This window comes from Triturus cristatus, chromosome 7 (assembly GCF_964204655.1).
Source record: "Triturus cristatus chromosome 7, aTriCri1.1, whole genome shotgun sequence".
NCBI lineage: Eukaryota > Metazoa > Chordata > Amphibia > Caudata > Salamandridae > Triturus > Triturus cristatus.
Window position 1 is genome coordinate 84742069 of NC_140590.1, and position 19479 is coordinate 84761547.

Consider the following 19479-nt stretch of genomic DNA (forward strand, 5'->3'; position numbering starts at 1 on the left):
CACACCCATCCCAAGCAACACCCAGAAATACCAGCAGCAGGTCACCATCAATGGACGACGTGCCGAAGCCCTTCGCGACACCGGCGCCAGTGTCACCGCTGTCCGCTGCCACCTGGTGACCCCCGAACAAATCCTACCCAATGTGCTGTGCCCCGTCCGGACGGCCGACAACAGCGAAAGCCTGTGCCAGATGGCCCTGGTCCCCTTCGAGTGGGGAGGGGTGACAGGCCTACTAAAAGTGACTGTCCGCGACGACGCACCAGTGGACTGCCTCCTGGGGAACGACCTAGAGAGTTCCCCCTGGGCTCAAGTGGAGCGACGAGAGCACCTCCGAATGCTGGGACTATCCGAATGGGCCTGCGCCATCACCCGGTCCATGGCCGCCCAGGCCCCCCGCTCGTCCCTGGCCTCCGGTTCCGTCAAGCCCGCGGGGCTCGCACCACCCCCCGCCTGCAGCGAGGGGGAGGCGGACACCGACACTGGACCTACTGAACCCTCCCCCGAAGAGATCGCTTCCCTCGGCGCCCTACCAGAACTTGCACAATGGCGCCACGAAGGGGGCCCCACCCGAGAGCAGTTCCAGCAAGAAGAGCAGTCCTGTCCCTCTCTCGAAGGGGTCCGACAACAGGCGTCCGCACAAGCCAACGGTGACCAGACCGGCACCCACTGGGTCTACTGGGCCGAGGGCCTATTATACAGTGAACAGAAAGTGGCAGAACTCGGGGCCAGCCGCGTGTTGGTGGTCCCCCTCCGCTTCCGGGAGTTCCTTCTCAACCTGGCACATGACGTGCCCCTCGCCGGACACCTAGGGCAAGACAAAACTTACAGCCGTCTGGTGACCCACTTCTACTGGCCCCGAATGCGGAGAGACGTGGACAACCACTGCCGGTCCTGCCAGACCTGCCAAGCCAGCGGGAAGACGGGGGGGTCGGGTCAAGGCCCCCCTCCAGCCCTTTCCAGCCGTCAGCACCCCGTTCGAACGGGTCGGGATCGACATTGTGGGGCCCCTGGACCCCTGGACCGCCCTGGGCCACCGCTTCATCCTGGTCCTCGTGGACCACGCCACCAGGTACCCGGAGGCTGTCCCGCTGAGAACTGTAACGGCCCCCGTGGTGGGCCGGGCCTTAATGGGAATCTTCTCAAGAGTGGGATTTCCTCGCGAAGTGGTGAGCGACCGGGGCACAAACTTCATCTCCAAGTACATGCGGTCCCTGTGGCAGCAGTGCGGGGTCACGTACAAATTCACCACCCCCTATCACCCTCAGGGGAACGGACTGGTCGAGCGCTTTAACAAAACCCTAAAGGGGATGATTCAGGGCCTGGAAGAGCCCCTCCGGCGGAGATGGGATGTCCTACTGCCATGCATCCTGTTCACCTATCGGGAGGTCCCGCAGAAGTCCCTGGGGTTCAGCCCGTTTGAACTGTTGTATGGGCATCCGGTCCGCGGGCCCCTCAGCCTGGTCAAGGAGGGCTGGGAGACGAAGCTCCAAGGCGCCCCTCCTGATGTCTACCGATACCTCCTGACCCTACGAAACCAGACCCGCAAGTTCCGAGCCCTGGCCGAAGCCAACCTCGAGGCCAGCCAGGAGGACATGAAGCGGTGGTACGATCGGAACACCTCTACAATCGAGTTCGAGCCAGGCCAGTGGGTCTGGGTCATGGCCCCTGTTGAGCCCTGCGCCCTCCAGGACAAGTGGACCGGGCCCTTCAAGGTGGTGGAGAAGAAGAGCCCCGTCACCTACCTAGTCGACCTGGAGTCTCCCCGGAACCCCCTCTGGGTTCTACACGCTAACCGGCTCAAACCCCACTTTGCCCGGACCGAACTGAGCCTGCTACTGGCGACCGACGAGGGGGGCGAGGACGACTCCGAGCCCCTACCCGACCTCTTGCAGAACGACGTCCACGACGGATCCATCAAGGGTGTCCAACTCGCCTCCTCCCTGACCCCGGAACAGCGTAACGACTGTCAACAACTGCTGCAGGACTACGCAGCCCTCTTCTCCCTCACCCCGGGGGTGACCCACTGGTGCGTCCACGACGTCGACACCGGGGACAGTCCCCCCGTGCGACACCGAGCCTACAGGGTACCCGACCGAGTACGGGCATGCATCCAGGCCGAAGTAGCGAAGATGTTGGCCCTCGGGGTCATCAGGCCCTCCGACAGCCCGTGGGCCAGCCCTGTCGTCCTGGTACCGAAGGCCGCCGCACAAGGCCATCCCCCGGAGTTACGATTTTGTGTAGACTACCGAGCTCTGAATGCTGTGACCAAGACGGACGCCCATCCTATACCCCGGGCCGACGAACTCATCGACCGCTTGGGGTCCGCCCACTACCTGAGCACGCTGGACCTCACCGCCGGTTACTGGCAGATCCAGCTGACCCCCGGCGCCCAGGAAAGATCCGCCTTTTCCACCCCTGATGGGCATTACCACTTTCGGGTGATGCCCTTCGGCATGAAGAACGCCCCGGCCACCTTTCAGAGACTCGTAAACAAGGTTTTGGCCGGGCTCGAGGCCTTCAGCGCGGCCTATTTGGATGACATTGCCGTGTACAGCAACCACTGGGCTGAGCACCTGGGTCACCTCAAAGCAGTCCTGGCCGCCCTCCAAAGGGCAGGGCTCACGATCAAGGCCAGCAAATGCCAGATCGGCCAAGGATCGGTGACCTACCTGGGCCATCAGGTGGGAAGCGGTCAGGTGGCCCCCCTCCAGCCAAAAGTCGATGCCATCCAGGCATGGGAACCCCCCACTACCCAGACCGTTGTACGGGCCTTCCTGGGCCTCACCGGATACTACCGGCGGTTCATCCGGGGCTATGGGAGCATTGTTGGGCCTCTCACGGAGCTCACCTCAAAGAAACAGCCCAAGAAAGTGCACTGGACTCCCCGCTGCCAATCAGCTTTCGAGACTCTCAAGGCAGCGATGTGCACTGCCCCGGTGCTCCAGGCCCCGGACTACAGTAAAGAGTTTATCGTGCAGACAGACGCCTCCGAATATGGGATCGGGCCGTCCTGTCTCAGGTTGATGAGAAGGGACTCGACCGACCAGTGGCCTTCATCAGCCGACGGCTGCTGCCCCGGGAGCAACGATGGAGCACCATCGAGCGCAAGGCCTTCGCAGTAGTGTGGGCCCTTAAGAAGCTCCGGCCCTATCTCTTCGGTACCCACTTTCGGGTCCAGACCGACCACCGGCCCTTGCGGTGGTTAATGCAAATGAGAGGCGAGAATCCCAAGCTGCTGCGGTGGTCCATTGCCCTGCAAGAGATGGACTTCTCTGTGGAGCACCGGCCCGGCAATGACCACGCCAATGCTGACGGCCTATCCCTCTTCTTCCGCCTTGACGAGGAGAATCCCCAAGGAGATGGGTGACTCTCCCTGCCTTCGGCTGGGGGGGACGCCTGTTGGACCCGGCCTCGTGGCGTGGTCCTGACTTCCCTGGGATTGGGCCCGTTCCCCGCCCTGGCCTCCACGGGCCACCCGTTCGAGCCGCACGAGGTCACATACACCTCGGGGCTCCACCATTTTGTTGCCTGCCACGTGACCCTGCACACCAGCCCACAGGACCCCGCTCAACCCGGCCTCGGCCCCAGCAAGGCCCAGACATTGAGGTACCAAGAACTGGCCAGGGGGTATCACGTGAACACTTCCTCGCACCTGGCGGAGGGCGGTATCGATGGGACCCCCAACCGTCCCCACACACCGAGGTGCGATCGACCTCCATCTCTCCTGGGCCGGGCGCCTCTCCTGCTGGGCGTCTGGCCGCTCCCAACCCGGCCTCTCCGCCCCCGGGCGCAAGGGTCTGGACATCAAAGGGCTCCAGGCCTATATCTGGGGCGACCCCGCAACAGACCGGCAGTTGTATCCCGGAGTCGAGAGCCCTGCTGATCGAATCGCGGCCGACCCTACGGAGAAGAACTCTTGCTTGAAACCACCACGAGCCCTGCAGACTGCGTCGCGGCTCCTTCTTGCTGAAACCTTGAAGCCACCCGGAACATCGGGGCCCTGCTGACGCTGTCGCGGCCCAACCTCGCTGAAACCTCCCTCGGAGCCCTGCTGATGACGTTGCGGCTCGAGCTGAGCAGAAACCATCTTGAGAGCCCCGCTGACCTGGTCGCGGCTCTCCACGAACTGAACGCCAGAGCCCTGCTGACACCGTCACGGCTCGACCCCTCCGAGATCCGCAGGCCCTCCAGCTTGAGGATAAAAACTGGGTCCCAGGTACCCTCGTACCAAGCGCCTGCCAAAGACTGTCCCGCTACCCCTTCCCTTCTAAAGAGACACTGAGACTTTTGTGGATCCCCTGATCCCTTTCGTGTAAATATTGATCCCGTAACCTTTAAGTGCTGATAAAGAATTGCTCGTCTTGAGACAACCTCCTTGAGTCCTGTGTGGTGGTGTTACTGTGCTAGTACATGATAGGAGAAGGACCTCTCTGGAGGCTTCTCAGCAGCGCTCGGCTACTTCGTACAGTGTGGGGGCCCCTCTGGGTGGTCTCTCCGACTCCCCGAGGTCCGCCTTCCAACAACAGCACTTTGGTATCAAGAGCACTTCAGAGCACTTCGGTATCAAGATCACTTTGGTATCAAGAGCACTTCGGTATCAAGCGCACTTTGGTAACAAAAGCACTGTATCAAGAGCACTTCGGTATCATGAGCACTTCGGTATCAAGAGCACTTCGGTATCAAGAGCACTGAATCAAGAGCACTTTGGTAGTAAGAGCACTTTGGCATCAAGAGCACTTCGGTATCAACAGCACTTTGGTATCAAGAGCACTTCGGTATCAAGAGCACTTCGTTATCAAGAGCACTTTGGTATTAAGAGCACTTTGGTATCATGAGCAGTTCAGTACCAAGAGCACTTCGGTGTCAAGAGCACTTCGGTATCAAGAGCACCGTATCAAGAGCACTTCGGTATCGAGAGCACTTCGGTATCATGAGCACTTCGGTATCATGAGCACTTCGGTATCATGAGCACTTTGGTATGAAGAGCACTTTGGTATGAAGAGCACTTCGATATCATGAGCACTTCAGTATCAAGAGCACTTCGATATCATGAGCACTTCGGTATCAACAGCACTTTGGTATCAAGAGCACTTCAGAGCACTTCGGTATCAAGATCACTTTGGTATCAAGAGCACTTCGGTATCAAGTGCACTTTGGTATCAAAAGCACTGTATCAAGAGCACTTCGGTATCATGAGCACTTCGGTATCAAGAGCACTTCGGTATCAAGAGCACTGAATCAAGAGCACTTTGGCATCAAGAGCACTTCGGTATCAACAGCACTTTGGTATCAAGAGCACTTCGGTATCAAGAGCACTTCGTTATCAAGAGCACTTTGGTATTAAGAGCACTTTGGTATCATGAGCAGTTCGGTACCAAGAGCACTTCGGTATCAAGAGCACTTCAGTATCAAGAGCACCGTATCAAGAGCACTTCGGTATCATGAGCACTTCGGTATCATGAGCACTTTGGCATCAAGAGCACTTTGGTATGAAGAGCACTTCGATATCATGAGCACTTCGGTATCAAGAGCACTTCGGTATCAAGAGCACTTCGGTATCATGAGCACTTCGGTATCATGAGCACTTCGGTATCAAGAGCACTTGGGTATCAAGAGCACTTCGGTATCAAGACCTCCTTCGTATCAAGAGCACTTCGGTATCAAGAGCGCTTCGGTACCATGAGCATCTTTCTGCCTTAGCCATTTAGTGCTTGAAGCCTGGCTCTGGGTGACATGTCTGGGTGAAGTTGGCAGTTGATCTTTGTGTATTCTTTCAAGAAAGCCACACACAATAGAGAGCTTAGGTGTTCCTGGATGTGCCATCTATGGCAGTATGGGAGGGCAGGGCTTGGCACAGGCCCTCTTACTCCTGAATATGCTGCATAATATCCCCTGTCATTAGTCTGGCTCAGGGAAGGCAGAAACACTGTGCACTTCAAAGGAAAACCTCTAGAAGCTTCTCCCATTTCAAAGGAAGCACCAGGTATACTAAGATTCTAAGCCCTAAAAGAGCATCGACTCCTCCTCCCACCAACATCCCAGACCTGTTAGGGCAAGGACACTGGCGAATATCAGGGTTTCTGAATTATTTTCACAGGGCTACCTGCTAGACCCTAAAATAAAGGGTATTCTGTCAAGAAACCCTCCCAAATCTTCTATGATTTCGAGCTAAAATACTGATGTTATGATTAAACTGTTATCCTGGAATGTGGCGGGTATAAGGGCCAAGAGTAATGATCCTAAATGGGACGTTTTTATTAATTCTCATCATATTGTCTTATTGCAGTTAACTGGGCTGGTGGAATCCCTTCACAGACCAGGGTACCTTTCTTTTACAGTACATTTTATACTGTCAAAGGCAGGTAGAGTGGGATTGCTGGTTTGGCTAAGAATGGATGTATTTAGTAATGCCAAGATCATCTCTAACCCCTGCAATGACATCCTCGGTACTATGATTATGACTGTTACTCCCCCTAAGCTTCACCAGGTTGCCATTTTTAATATTTACATTCGCTCTGTTCTCAATAGCTCTGAAGCTGGCCCTTTAGTCCAGTTGGCTCTAATGCTCGATTAACTACACCCTGCCTGCTTTAAAATAGTGGCTGGCGATTGTAATGCACCTATTTTGATTGGGGAATCCTTGTACTCGCCAGTTGGTGAAGAAGACGAGACTAGTAGGGTCCTTTCTATATCTGCCATTGCCTGCCAAAAGCAACCTAGGATTGCGGAACAAATTACGGATATTTGGTGACCCACAGGCTGAGGGCATTAAATGGCTGCAGTGCTTCCAACATCTCTTGCAAACTGACTTTGAAAAGAAGCTTGTATTCAAGCCATATCGAATATATATTTATCAACACAGGATTTGGCCAGTGGTGGTCGATAGTGAAGTAACGTCAAGAGCGGGCAGCGACTATGAAGCCCTGTGTGTACAGCTTCATTAAACTCTTCTTACAAATCTTTGATTAGACCAACCTAAGTCAGTGAACTCTAATATTTTAACTAATAATCGATGTAATGTTAAGCGGGCTCATGTATTCTGCAATGAAAGAGCCTTAGGCTCTACATACCAGCTCTTTGTGGATGTAATGAGTACTTTTGACCCAAGGGTTAAGGATTTACCAGGGCTTGGTGACCTACATGTTGAGGTGTCATCCCAATTGTTGCAGTACCTTACTAAAGAAAGACAAAGGGGCCATAGCTATGGCTCAAGATCTGGTAGGGTTATGCAGCATTTTAGGGAAGCTGAGGAAGAACTCCTCAGAGTGCTAAAAGACGGGGAGCACTGGGTGATAAAGGGGGTACGAGGTTATTATAAGGTGATCTTGTCTTCAAGTAAGGACACCTGGGAGGAAATGCAGTGGATGGACTTAACTAATGCCCTCAACAACAGCTATATGAGGGCATTCTGGAAGACCATGCGGAATGGAAGCTGCTCCTTAGAGATCTGTCGGGATGCAGTTTTCAGCCTGAATCAAGGTGTGGCACTTTTCAAAACTCTAGAAGGAGTATGAAATTACCAAACGACCTCTAGAGAGTGCAACACAGATTGCTCAGGATGCCCTAAGAAATGCCATTGATAGAAAGTATCCCCTAGAGTTTGAGATAAAGGAAACGGCAATGAAATTATGAAAAGTGAAGAAAATACCTTGTTCTTGGTTGGGAGCAAATATTGTGCAGGCTTTTAAAAAGGGCAGAAGAGACCTTCCAACATATTAGCCTAATCGATGTTAGTCAAAAAATCTTTTGTAGGCAAGTTCTGGCTTGACTGATGGAGCGGATTTCTGATCATTGCATTCTTCCGGACCTTCATGCTGGGGGTGAGCACCCTAGACCAAGTGCTCCGCGTCTAGCTGAATATTTGGAAATATGTCAACTTGAGGTGAGAACACCTTTGTGTGGCTTTTATGGACCTATGGGCAGCTTTCAATCTGGTCCCCAGGGAGAATCTGTGGAAGGCTCTGAGGTATACCAGGGGACCTTCTTAGAATTTTGATTAGTCTCCACTCTGATACCTATGCTTAAGTAGGATGGCACCACAATCAGAACCTTACAACAAGAATCTCTATCAAGCATGGCATCCGGCAAGGGTGCGTCATGGCCCCAACCCTCTTTAGCATATATATTAAAGCTTTACTGGAATGGTTTGCGAATTGCAAACATGATGCCCCAAAATCTGCGGGTATCAGCACTCTGATGCGGATGTTTGCAGATGACACCCTATTGATATCTAGAACGCTTATGGGGCTCCAGGTCCTATTGGACACATTTGGTCCTTCCAGGAGATCAGAGGGCTGGAGGTCAAAAAATCTAAAGCCAAATTTAGGGCAATTAGGCCACATAGATCTTTAAAATATAGGATTCTTGTTGAGGGGTCCCAATCGAACAAGTTAAAAGTTTCAATTACCTTGGCATGAGATTGGCGGAGAATGGTTCATGGGGCCTCAGATTTAAAAAAGTCAAGCATCCTGCAACATAGAGCAGCTGCAATTTTCAGGAAATGTAAAGCCACATCTGGTGGCATTTCTCCAGTACCTGAGATCTACAGGGCCATAGCCACTGCAGGGGCCTGCTACAGTGCCGCACTCTCAGGAAGTGATGACACCTCTTCTTTCGTGCTCACGGAGAACAGATTTATCAGATCCATCTTGACTTGCCTATATGTCCCGCTTTCCTTTCCATTCGATGTGATATGGCTGTACAAACGGTTGCCACCACAATATCAGTAAGGCTACTGATGTCCTGGATAAGACTTTGGACAGCTCCAGAGCTAGCCCCCCAGAGCGATGCTCTGAGTGAACTCATTAACCAGGATAGCAGATCCTGCACCCCTTGGCTAGATAAGATTCAAACTCTCTGCCACTTTATCCAAATTAAAGCACGATGGCACACCCCATAAGCAGTATGCAAAGACACAGCCACTGGGGTGAGGGAGAGTTCATTTGTACCCCCAGTTTTGAGCCCTTCCCTGATAAGAAATGTCAGAGTTCTGCTACAAAACTGAATATCCGGTTCATGGAGGTTCATCAACTAGAGCCTTGTTGCTGCTTGATAATAATGTCTTGGAGTCAGATGCCTGCTTACATCTTCTTCCCTTTAAGTGAAGAGATCGGCCCACCTGCCACTAACTCACCATGTTTTGAATATGCAGGAATCAAATGGCTCTATGTTTTCCCATTGGGAGCAAACCTCCCTGTCTGCACAACACACTCCACTGCGAGGAAAGCACTGAGGCTCCTTGATTCCTCAGGTAACTCCTGCTTTCAAAGGAGTTTCTTCCAGATGCACACCCCGGGCGTTCTCATTTGTCCCTTCTACCAGTCTAATTTGTGAGACACAGCCTCCAGCTAGGCCCGGTTGCTACGTGTGTCCTGAGGAAGACCCTGTATTTAAGGCTCGAAAAGTTGACCAATACATCTTAACCAGGCGTTCATTTGTTGAAAGGAGCCTTTCTAAATCTATGCTTTGATGAGATTTTATATTCTTGTATATTGAAATCCTGTCCTTTTGGTGGAGCTCTTAAATTGAGTTATGCACACTATATATATCTATTTACATTACTTCACTTGACTTCCCTTGCACTGCACTGTCACATGTAGCACCTTGTTGCTTGTTGGAAGTGTCATATGAGGATTTTTGAATATAATTCATCCAATCATTAAATTTGAATAATAATTTTTTCATTTTCTATCACCTTGCATTTTTGCTAGTAGGGACCCTTGTGCCTACCAAGCTACTGTGGAAATTTAGCTTACAAACTGAACATTATCTGCGCCATCTTGCCTCTCCCCAGCGCCACGCACAGCGAATGCACGGCCGCCATCTTAGGCACCCCACTCTCTCATTGTCACTCGCCAGCGCGTTCCCCTGACGCTGCAAGCATCCCCCGCGCGCCGGCCACCCCCGCTCTCTCATACAGGCCATAAACCCTCTCCTTCTGCGCGACCCTGCTACGGAACCACATCCGACCGACATCCCATACATGGTCATGCCTCTCCTTTGATAACCCCCTTCCTCTGCGCCCCATTGTCCGAACTGGTCCCAGGCCATCACCTAGCCCTGCGGATGCAGTTTATTGCCCCTACTGTAAGGGAAACACCCCGCATCAAAGGGATTACAGTAGATCAAAGCCCCTACCCCCTGAGACCCGGCCGGTTGCACACACCCCCGGGAATTAGCGGAATTCCCTGCTGCGCGATAGCCATCTCCCACTGCGGGTAGGGTGGGAACTTCTACTGTATCTATGTGTGGGATCGGATCTGAACCGGGGCTTCAGGGGATATTCCCCCATACATCAAGGGAATCTCAAGAATGTACTATGTGTAATAAAGCAATAAACCAGTGTATAAGAGACCAGGTCTCAGAGATGCAGTTAGAGCACCTCGTGACGATACCTTGCTGTCTGATCTGATGTGTTCTGCTCCGACGGAATAAAACTTTGTTTCCTGCCTTCCAGTCTCCGGCGCCTGCCTCTTTCATTGGTAAATTATCGAGTGGTATAAGAGGCGATTACCGCCGGGCAAATACTTGAAAGGTTATCGACTGAAACTGCCGCTACCATTTAACAATTGGCGTCCCAAACGTGGGGCCCATCAGCGACACGTGGATCCAGTGGGAGAGGTCCCGACGACAGAGTGAACGACTGCAACGATCGGGAGAGCTCCTGCCCAATAGACCCTTGTCTGGCAGCCGATCATCCGAACTTCACTGGTTCCGAGCAGACCTCTCTCGAGTGATCTACGGTCCTGACTGGGAACCATCAGGAGTGCCGCAGCAAATACGGAGAGTAGAGGACGATCGGGCGCTGGAGGCGGAAGACGAGAAACTGTCCACGCGGTCCGGGTAAGGTCGTGATACACGACAAAATGCGGAATAATTGATTGATTGTTTAAAGCTTTGGAAATACTAGTATTGCTCATTGATTGTGCTCATTGATTGTTCTCTTTGAGATATTCGCTGTCTACAAACGGGGAGGAGTAGAAATACTCTCTCTCTCCCTTTGCAGATAGTGAAGGGTAGGTAACGCAGACTTTTGTCCCCGTTGAAACCCGTCGTGCCTATCTTTATCTCCCCATTGATTGATTGTCCGAACATTGATTGTTTTGGAGAATAGTGCTTTTTGAGATATTCTCTGTTTGCAAATAACGTAGAATAGGAATATTCTGTCTAGTCTTTGCAAATAGTGAAGGGTAGGTAATGCTGACTTTTGTCCCCGTTGAAACCCGTCATGCCTATCTTTATCTCCCATTGATTGATTGATTGATTGATTGTCCGAACACTAGTTGTTCGATATTGGTTCTTTGGAGGTATTCTCTGCTTACAAATAACGAAGAATAGAGATATTCTGTCTAGTCTTTGCAAGCAGTGAAAAGATAGGTAGTGCTGACTTTTGTCCCCGTTGAAACCCGTCATGCCTATCTTCTCCCCACTGATTGGTAGTTGGTTCTGCCCGGACCGCTTATTAGAGGTGAACCATCCGGCTCCACTGGAGGGCACCCCTAATAAGGACATGTTCACTAAATATGGACTAGTCGCCGTAGCTTATACCAAGCTATGGCATAAATATACAAAGAAGGACCCCGAGAGTCAGTGGCCACTGATGGGATCCTTCGACGACCATAAGATAGAAGCGCTAGAAATAGCTCTGCGTAGCAATAAGACGACGCCTACTATGCTTGACAGTATCGGCATGTGGCGCAAAGAAGCAACGCAACGGAAAAAGAGGGAAGAAGTAAAAGCAGAAAAGGAATTACGAAAGGCAGCTCACCTTGCCGCTAGAAAGTTAGAAGAAGACATAAAGGAGAGAAGGGAAACTAAACTAAGACAGGAGCCCGAAACCTCAGGCCAGTACGCTGTTAGGACCCCTTCATTGCTCTACCCTGAGTTGTCCTCCAAGCAGCGAACGAATGACGAATTACTGTTAGGTCCCCCGATCATTTACATGCCCCCTCCGTATGCACCCTCCCAATCAGTAGTGCAACACCCACAACCCCCGAACACGAGCGAAAGCAGTACAGGGGCCTCGGCCCTCACGGCCTCCGCGCCGACTGAGCCTCTTGTGCCGAACCCAACGTCGACTACAACGCTAGACGACCATGAGATAGGAAAGAAAGAGTCCACCAGAATGAATCGATTAACTAAGGATGAACGAGCAGGAATTGACAAGATAGTAGGGACGCTGGTGGAGCGAAAAGAAAGTGAGGAGTATATAACAGACGTGTATAACTCGTATGCCGACAGCCGCAGACGACACTTCGTCGTACGGCTCTGTTATCACGCCCTGAATGCATATGAGGATAGGTACCACGATAAAGGTCCCGAAGGCTTAGCGGCCCTATATAGGAAGGTAGACATTGGGGAAGAAAGAGAGGGCGATGTAACAAACCTCTTCACTCGTACACTCGAGGTCTACCGACACCTTAAAGAACATGGACAAACCACCAAAACAGAAACCCCCATAGCAACTAAACCCCAGGGAGGAAGGGCTGATGCCATGATGCCCATCAAAGAAGCTGCCCCCTACTGGGTCCCCCCACGGGGTCAGGGAACACACGACGACATCAACCACCAAGATGCGAAGGGAAGGGTTGTATATAACTGGGTCTACCAGCCGTGGGACCGGCAAGATATTTTGACCTTTAGAAAGACTCTACCCGACTTGAGAAAGAACCCGACTGCCTTCTACACTGAATTGGGTACAGCCTTAGGCTCAACGATAATGACGTTAGCAGATATCGACTTGTTCTTTGGGCTATGCCTGCCGGCTGATGTGTGGAAACAAATCCGGAGAGTTGACCACGCTGAGCCGTTCGGATATACCTGGGTACAACTCGATACCATAGATAAACAGCGAGAACCAGGACAGAAACCCCCGAAAGCCATCTTAGAGCTCCCAGACAAGATTGTACAAAAGCTGAAGACTCTAATCCCAGAAAGAAAGGTAGACTGGTCGATAGTGACGGCTTGCCGTCAGAAACCCCAGGAAGATGTGTCTGAATACTTCTCCCGATTCGAGACTGTGTTTTCCGATTACAGTGGCCAAGACATGACCACCGCAACCGGACACCGCCTCTTTGTCCAGAATTATGTAAAGGGTCTGTCACAAGAAGTTTCCCAGAAGCTACAGACCAGCGAGAGTAGTTGGGCAGCCTCCAAACCCGCAGCAATTCTCCAGATGGCCCAATACTACGAAAACCAGAAAAACGAGAACGATAGGGCGTCAGAGAAGAAGAAAAAGGAATTAAAGGAGAGGGTGATGATAGCACAGTTGCAAGGGGTGACCATAGGAAGGGAACCCCCAAAAGAGAATTACCAACCAACCGCCCCTAGAAAGCTACCCCCTAGAGACCATACACCTACACCCTACAACGGACGGAGAGACTTAGATGGGAATCAATGTGCGTTCTGTAGAGGGTTCGGACACTGGAAATCCCAGTGCCCGGTCCTTCTGGAAATGAACAAGAATAGGGACCCCAGAGACACAGCATATGACCCCAGAAATAGAGGACAGGGACGAGGGCACACGAACAACACCATCAACGACAGGCCAGGCAGACCAAACACCTTTGATCGCCCCCGCCAAAACCAGTGTCAGCAGTCCGACTATGAGAGCACACATGACTTCGCATAGGACCGCCAGGGGCAAGGGAGGGATCCAGTCGAACTCCGTGTTGACCAGCAAGGTCCTTACGTCACCGCTAAGGTCTTGGGCACAAAATCTCCATTCCTGGTAGATACTGGGGCGACACGTAGTGCGTTATCTAAACGACTGATTCCTAGGGCACCCTTGTCTGGCTCACACGTAACCTCAATAGGCTTTGACGGAACGCCCTCCACTAACCCCTTATCAGCACCAATCTCCTTTGACTTAGAAGATAACACCACTGACACGACCTTTCTGCTCTCCTCCAACACCCCCGATGCTATTATGGGACTTGATTTGCTAAAACATTTTCGAGCCACCATCAGATGCTCCCCAGACGGAGTTCGAGTCATCCTACACGATAACCCAGATCTGTCCAGACCCTGTCACACACGGCGTATGCTCTCTATAACCGATGCTGATATGTCCCTACTCGACACATTACCTTCACATCTATGGGCTAAAACCGACTCAGATGTAGGGCGCATGGTGATCGACCCGGTACACATAACCGTCCGACCGGACGCAGTGCTCCCAAAGCTTCCACAGTATCGGATATCACCCGAAGGCGAGAAGGCATTGGTGGAAATCATCGAGTCCCTGGTCGAGGCAGGAGTGGTAGAAGAAGTAGTCAGTAATGTTTGCAACAGCCCTATCCTACCCATTGTAAAGAAGCAAGGCGAGGGGGATGAGAAAGCCTACCGTTTCATTGTTGACTTGCGAGAGGTTAAAAAAGTAGTCATACCCCAGTACCCCGTAGTCTCAGACATCACCACCATCCTCACCCTGATTCCATCCACTGCCACCATCTTTACTGTTATTGACCTCAAGAACGCATTCTTTTCCATCCCCATCCACCCAGACAGCCGCTACCTGTTCGGCTTCACTTTAAAAGCCCGTTCGTACAGATTCTGCAGGGCACCCCAAGGCTACACTGAGAGTCCCAGTATTTACAGCCAAGCCCTCAAGAGGCAACTGGATGCAGTCCAACTACCCGATGGAGTGGTGTTGATACAGTATGTCGATGACATTCTTTTGGCGGCCGACACCACTCCTCTTGCCGTCACAGCCACCATTCACCTCCTCCGCTTCCTTGCGGAGAACGGTCACAAGGTCTCCAGAAAGAAATTGCAATTCTGCCAGCCCCAGGTAACGTATCTAGGCCACCTACTATCCAAAGACGGGAGGAAACTTACCCCTGACCGAATTCAAACCATCCTAGAAACCCCTGTTCCCAAAACTCAGAAGCAAGTACGATCCCTAGTGGGCCTCACCTCCTTTTGTCGACAGTGGTTGCCAAACTTCAGTCTTGCCATAAAGCCTCTGCTTTCCCTGCTGGCTAAGGATGTCCCCTTCCCCCTCCCCTGGACACCTGAATGTCAATCCTCCTTCAAAGAATTACGAAACGCCCTCTGCTCGGCCCCAGTCCTAGGAACCCCAGACTACACCAAACCTTTCTCCCTCTACACCCACGAAAGGGAGGGATGTGCGTTGTCTGTCCTAACCCAGTCCATAGGCCCTAAGCAACGCCCTTGTGCCTACTTCTCTGCCACTCTTGACCCCGTAGCCAGAGCTTTGCCCGCCTGCCTTCGAGCAGTAGCCGCCGCTGCTGTCTCTATCCGACAAAGTGAGGGGATCGTGCTCTCGAACCCCCTCACGGTATTGGTACCCCATGCTGTTGACACCCTCCTGAACCAAACCAAGACTCAACACCTGACTAGCGCACGACTGACTGGTTATGAACTGACTCTGCTTGCACCCCACATCACATTGAAACGATGCACCACTCTGAATCCAGCTACACTACTGCCTCTCCCTGACGCTGACCCCAATGCATCCCCTATACATGATTGCGTGACCCTCACCGACGAACAAACCAAGAGTAGGGTTGACCTCCGGGATACTGCCTTCCCGGACCCTGACGGAGAAATGTGGGTGGATGGCTCATGCATCAAGCTCCCCGATGGCACCACCTCAGCTGCCTATGCAGTCACCACAGCCCGAACAGTTGTTGAGACAGCCCGCATCACACAGCGATCCGCACAGGCGGCGGAACTAATTGCTCTTACACGAGCCTGCATCCTGGCAGCAGGGACAACCGCAAACATTTACACAGACAGTCAGTACGCCTTCGGGGTAGTTCACCACTTTGGGCTCTTATGGAAAGAGAGGGGATTCTTGACTTCTCATGGCACACCCATCCTGCATGGAGATCTAGTCTCTGCCCTGACCGAAGCAGTCCTCCTCCCCACACGGTTAGCTGTGATCAAATGCCAGGCACACAAGAAGGTGACAGACATTATAGGACAGGGAAATGCACTGGCTGACATTACTGCCCGAACCACAGCCGAGAATAGGTCCACGACCCTTATGTACGTGACCAGGTCACAAACTGAGAAATGGAAGGATGCTAGGGAAACAATTAGGGATATCCAACTAGCCAGCACACCACACGAGTTAACTGAATGGGCCCGGGTGGGATTGAAGGACGATGACGGTTGCTGGAGAACCAAAGACTTGAACAAATGGTTGTTACCAGATTCATACTTGATCCCCATGCTGACCATGGCACACTCCCCCGCACACATAGGGTCTGCCCCCATGATCGAACTCATCTCTAAAGTCTGGCACAACGACAAAATACCAGACTCAGCCAAACGTCTAGTCCAACAATGCCTAGTATGCCTCCAACACAACCCTGGGAAAGGAACTGCTGTACCCCGGGGAGGGTTTGGGGTCCCCAATCACCCCTTTGAAGTCCTACAAATGGACTATGTCCAGCTAGAAAGGTGCCAAGGTTTGAAGTATGTACTTGTCATTGTGTGTGCCTTCAGCAAGTGGGTGGAAGCCTACCCAACCCATGACAACACCGCTATGACTACCGCAAAAGTACTACTGAAGGAATTCTTCCCCCGATACGGCCTTTGTCGAATTTTGTGGAGCGACAATGGCCCCCACTTCGTAGCCGAAGTTATCCAACTCATCTTAAAAGGGTTGGGTGTAAAACAGAAGTTCCATGCGGTCTTCCATCCCCAATCTGCAGGCCTGGTTGAGCGACACAATGCCACATTGAAGCTTAAGATAGCAAAAATAGTCGCCACCACAGGGCTAAGATGGCCAGACGCTCTCCCACTAGCATTGCTATCAATGCGTTCCACCCCCACCAAACACCACTTAACCCCCTACGAGGTCGTCTTCGGGCGGCCCATGAACCTTTGGACTGCACCAAAACCGACATCCATCCACGACGTCCCGGACGTCCTCATGTCTGATTATCTGTACAATCTAACTAAAACGTTGTCTATCATCCATCAGCAGGTGCTGCACGCCATTCCCGATGTTTCCAGGGGCCCCGGGCACGACATCCAACCTGGTGACTTCGTCTTAGTGCGTAACTTCCAGCGCACCAAGAGTCTGGAGCCCCGGTGGACGGGCCCCCTGCAAGTCCTGATCACCACCCGAACAGCTCTTCGAGCGGAGGGGAAACGCAATTGGCTGCATGCACACCACTGCAAGAAGGTATCACCGACCCTGACAACCACGGACAACGTCACCGCCCAAGAGGAACTTCTGGACAAAGACCGACCATCCCTGAGCCGCTGCCCGGATACAGAGACACTTGAATTGATTGAATATCCCGATCCCACTGTGCCATCCAAAGAAGGGTATAACTTGCGACGAAAGGAGAGGACTTCGGCTAAGCAGACCACAGGCTAAGTGGAAATCTCAGAGCGGTAGCCTAGTCACCTCAAAGGCCACCAGGAGAGAAACTAAGCAAAGTCTGTGGTTCTGCCCGCTACCGAGTCTCTCGAAGGTGATGGAAGCGCCCGACATGAAGGTGATGGAAGCAACCGGACGTCCGAAGATCCCCTACAAAAAGCCAAAGACTGACCGAATGCACAGCTTTAAGACTATAACACTTTTTATTACCCTTCTCTTTTGCCTTCTCCTCATGGTCACCTTCTGGATCATGGAGGAGAACACACCCGCTCATAAGACATTGCTGACCACCGTTCAACCTACCACCACGAAGGAGCACCATCTGATCTCACTTTCACCCCAACTCCGAGAAAGGCGTAAGGAGTTCTGGAATAACTCTTTTGTGCAGTTGCTCCACCAACACAATCTTGCCACCAACGCCACTAACTGCTGGATCTGTGGATTGCTACCACATGCCACTGGGCACTCAATCCCTTTCATCCCTTCACCTTTTTCTGTCCATGGTTCCTGCCTCGCCTGGCTGATCCTTCTGCAGGAGAGCTACAAGGACAATGCCACTTCCGGCAGAACCATGTCACACTTCTACCATGGGTTCTGGATGAACAAAACTGGTAGAACTTCCGCCCTCTTCTGCCCTCTGAGATCGAACGCTTCCTTTCACATGGACATCCCTGCCAAAGAACGAGTTGAAATGCAAGTGTTCAACAATCCAGCCAGACCCACCTTCTCTTACCTCCGAAAACGGACGGCCGCCACCCTAACAGTGGCCCTGTCCGTCATCAACATCACTGGATCTGTATGCCTCGAAGGCCTGGGGGCACAGCTGGTGGGCCACAGCTCCTACCTCATCACCCGAACATTGGATTCAGTTGACCCACCCTCCTTTGTTGCCTCCCCGAATATGTACTTCGTCTGTGGTACTAAGGCCTACACCTGGCTCCCGAAAGGTTGGGGAGGCACCTGCTACATCGCCTTTGTCCTTCCTCCGACGTATGTGGCTCCAGCAAACCATCACCGACAGAAACGGGCCAAAGACATTGTGCAGGCCGACTCCACCGGAGCACAGTTCATGGACGCAGTCAAAGGCCTTGTTCCACTCTGGGGCCCAATGGCAAACAGCCGTGCCATCCGCCACTTAACCCAGGCAGTCGAAACGGCAATGAACATTACGGCTGGCGCCCTCGCCAACAACACCGCCGAGCTCCAGGCCGTCCGCTTAGTGGCCCTTCAGAACCGCCTCGTTCTAGATGTGGTTCTGGCTGATCGTGGAGGAGCATGCCGCATCATTGGGTCCAGCTGTTGTACCTACGTACCAGACAACTCACCCTCAGTCTACAAAGCAATTGAACACCTCCACAGACTGTCCACAGAGGTCCATCAAGAGCAAGAAGAATGGTCGCTGGGGAGTTGGTTTTGGGACGCTATTAAAAGTTGGGGATGGAGGCTGTTTTCATTTATCCTAATACCGATTGTGATACTATGTGGATGTTGCTTGGGGATTCAGTGTCTGCCACCTTTATGTTCGCTTTTTATGAACTGCATCTGCCCTAAGACTTTGAACTTTGAAACAGAGCGGATGAAAGCCCTTTATGAGGTGGAGGTCCGCAGTATTATGGAGATAAATCCGAACTAGACAAGCTGGCGAGATATGTTAAAAGGGAGGACTGTGGAAATTTAGCTTACAAACTGAACATTATCTGCGCCATCTTGCCTCTCCCCAGCGCCACGCACAGCGAATGCACGGCCGCCATCTTAGGCACCCCACTCTCTCATTGTCACTCGCCAGCGCGTTCCCCTGACGCTGCAAGCATCCCCCGCGCGCCGGCCACCCCCGCTCTCTCATACAGGCCATAAACCCTCTCCTTCTGCGCGACCCTGCTACGGAACCACATCCGACCGACATCCCATACATGGTCATGCCTCTCCTTTGATAACCCCCTTCCTCTGCGCCCCATTGTCCGAACTGGTCCCAGGCCATCACCTAGCCCTGCGGATGCAGTTTATTGCCCCTACTGTAAGGGAAACACCCCGCATCAAAGGGATTACAGTAGATCAAAGCCCCTACCCCCTGAGACCCGGCCGGTTGCACACACCCCCGGGAATTAGCGGAATTCCCT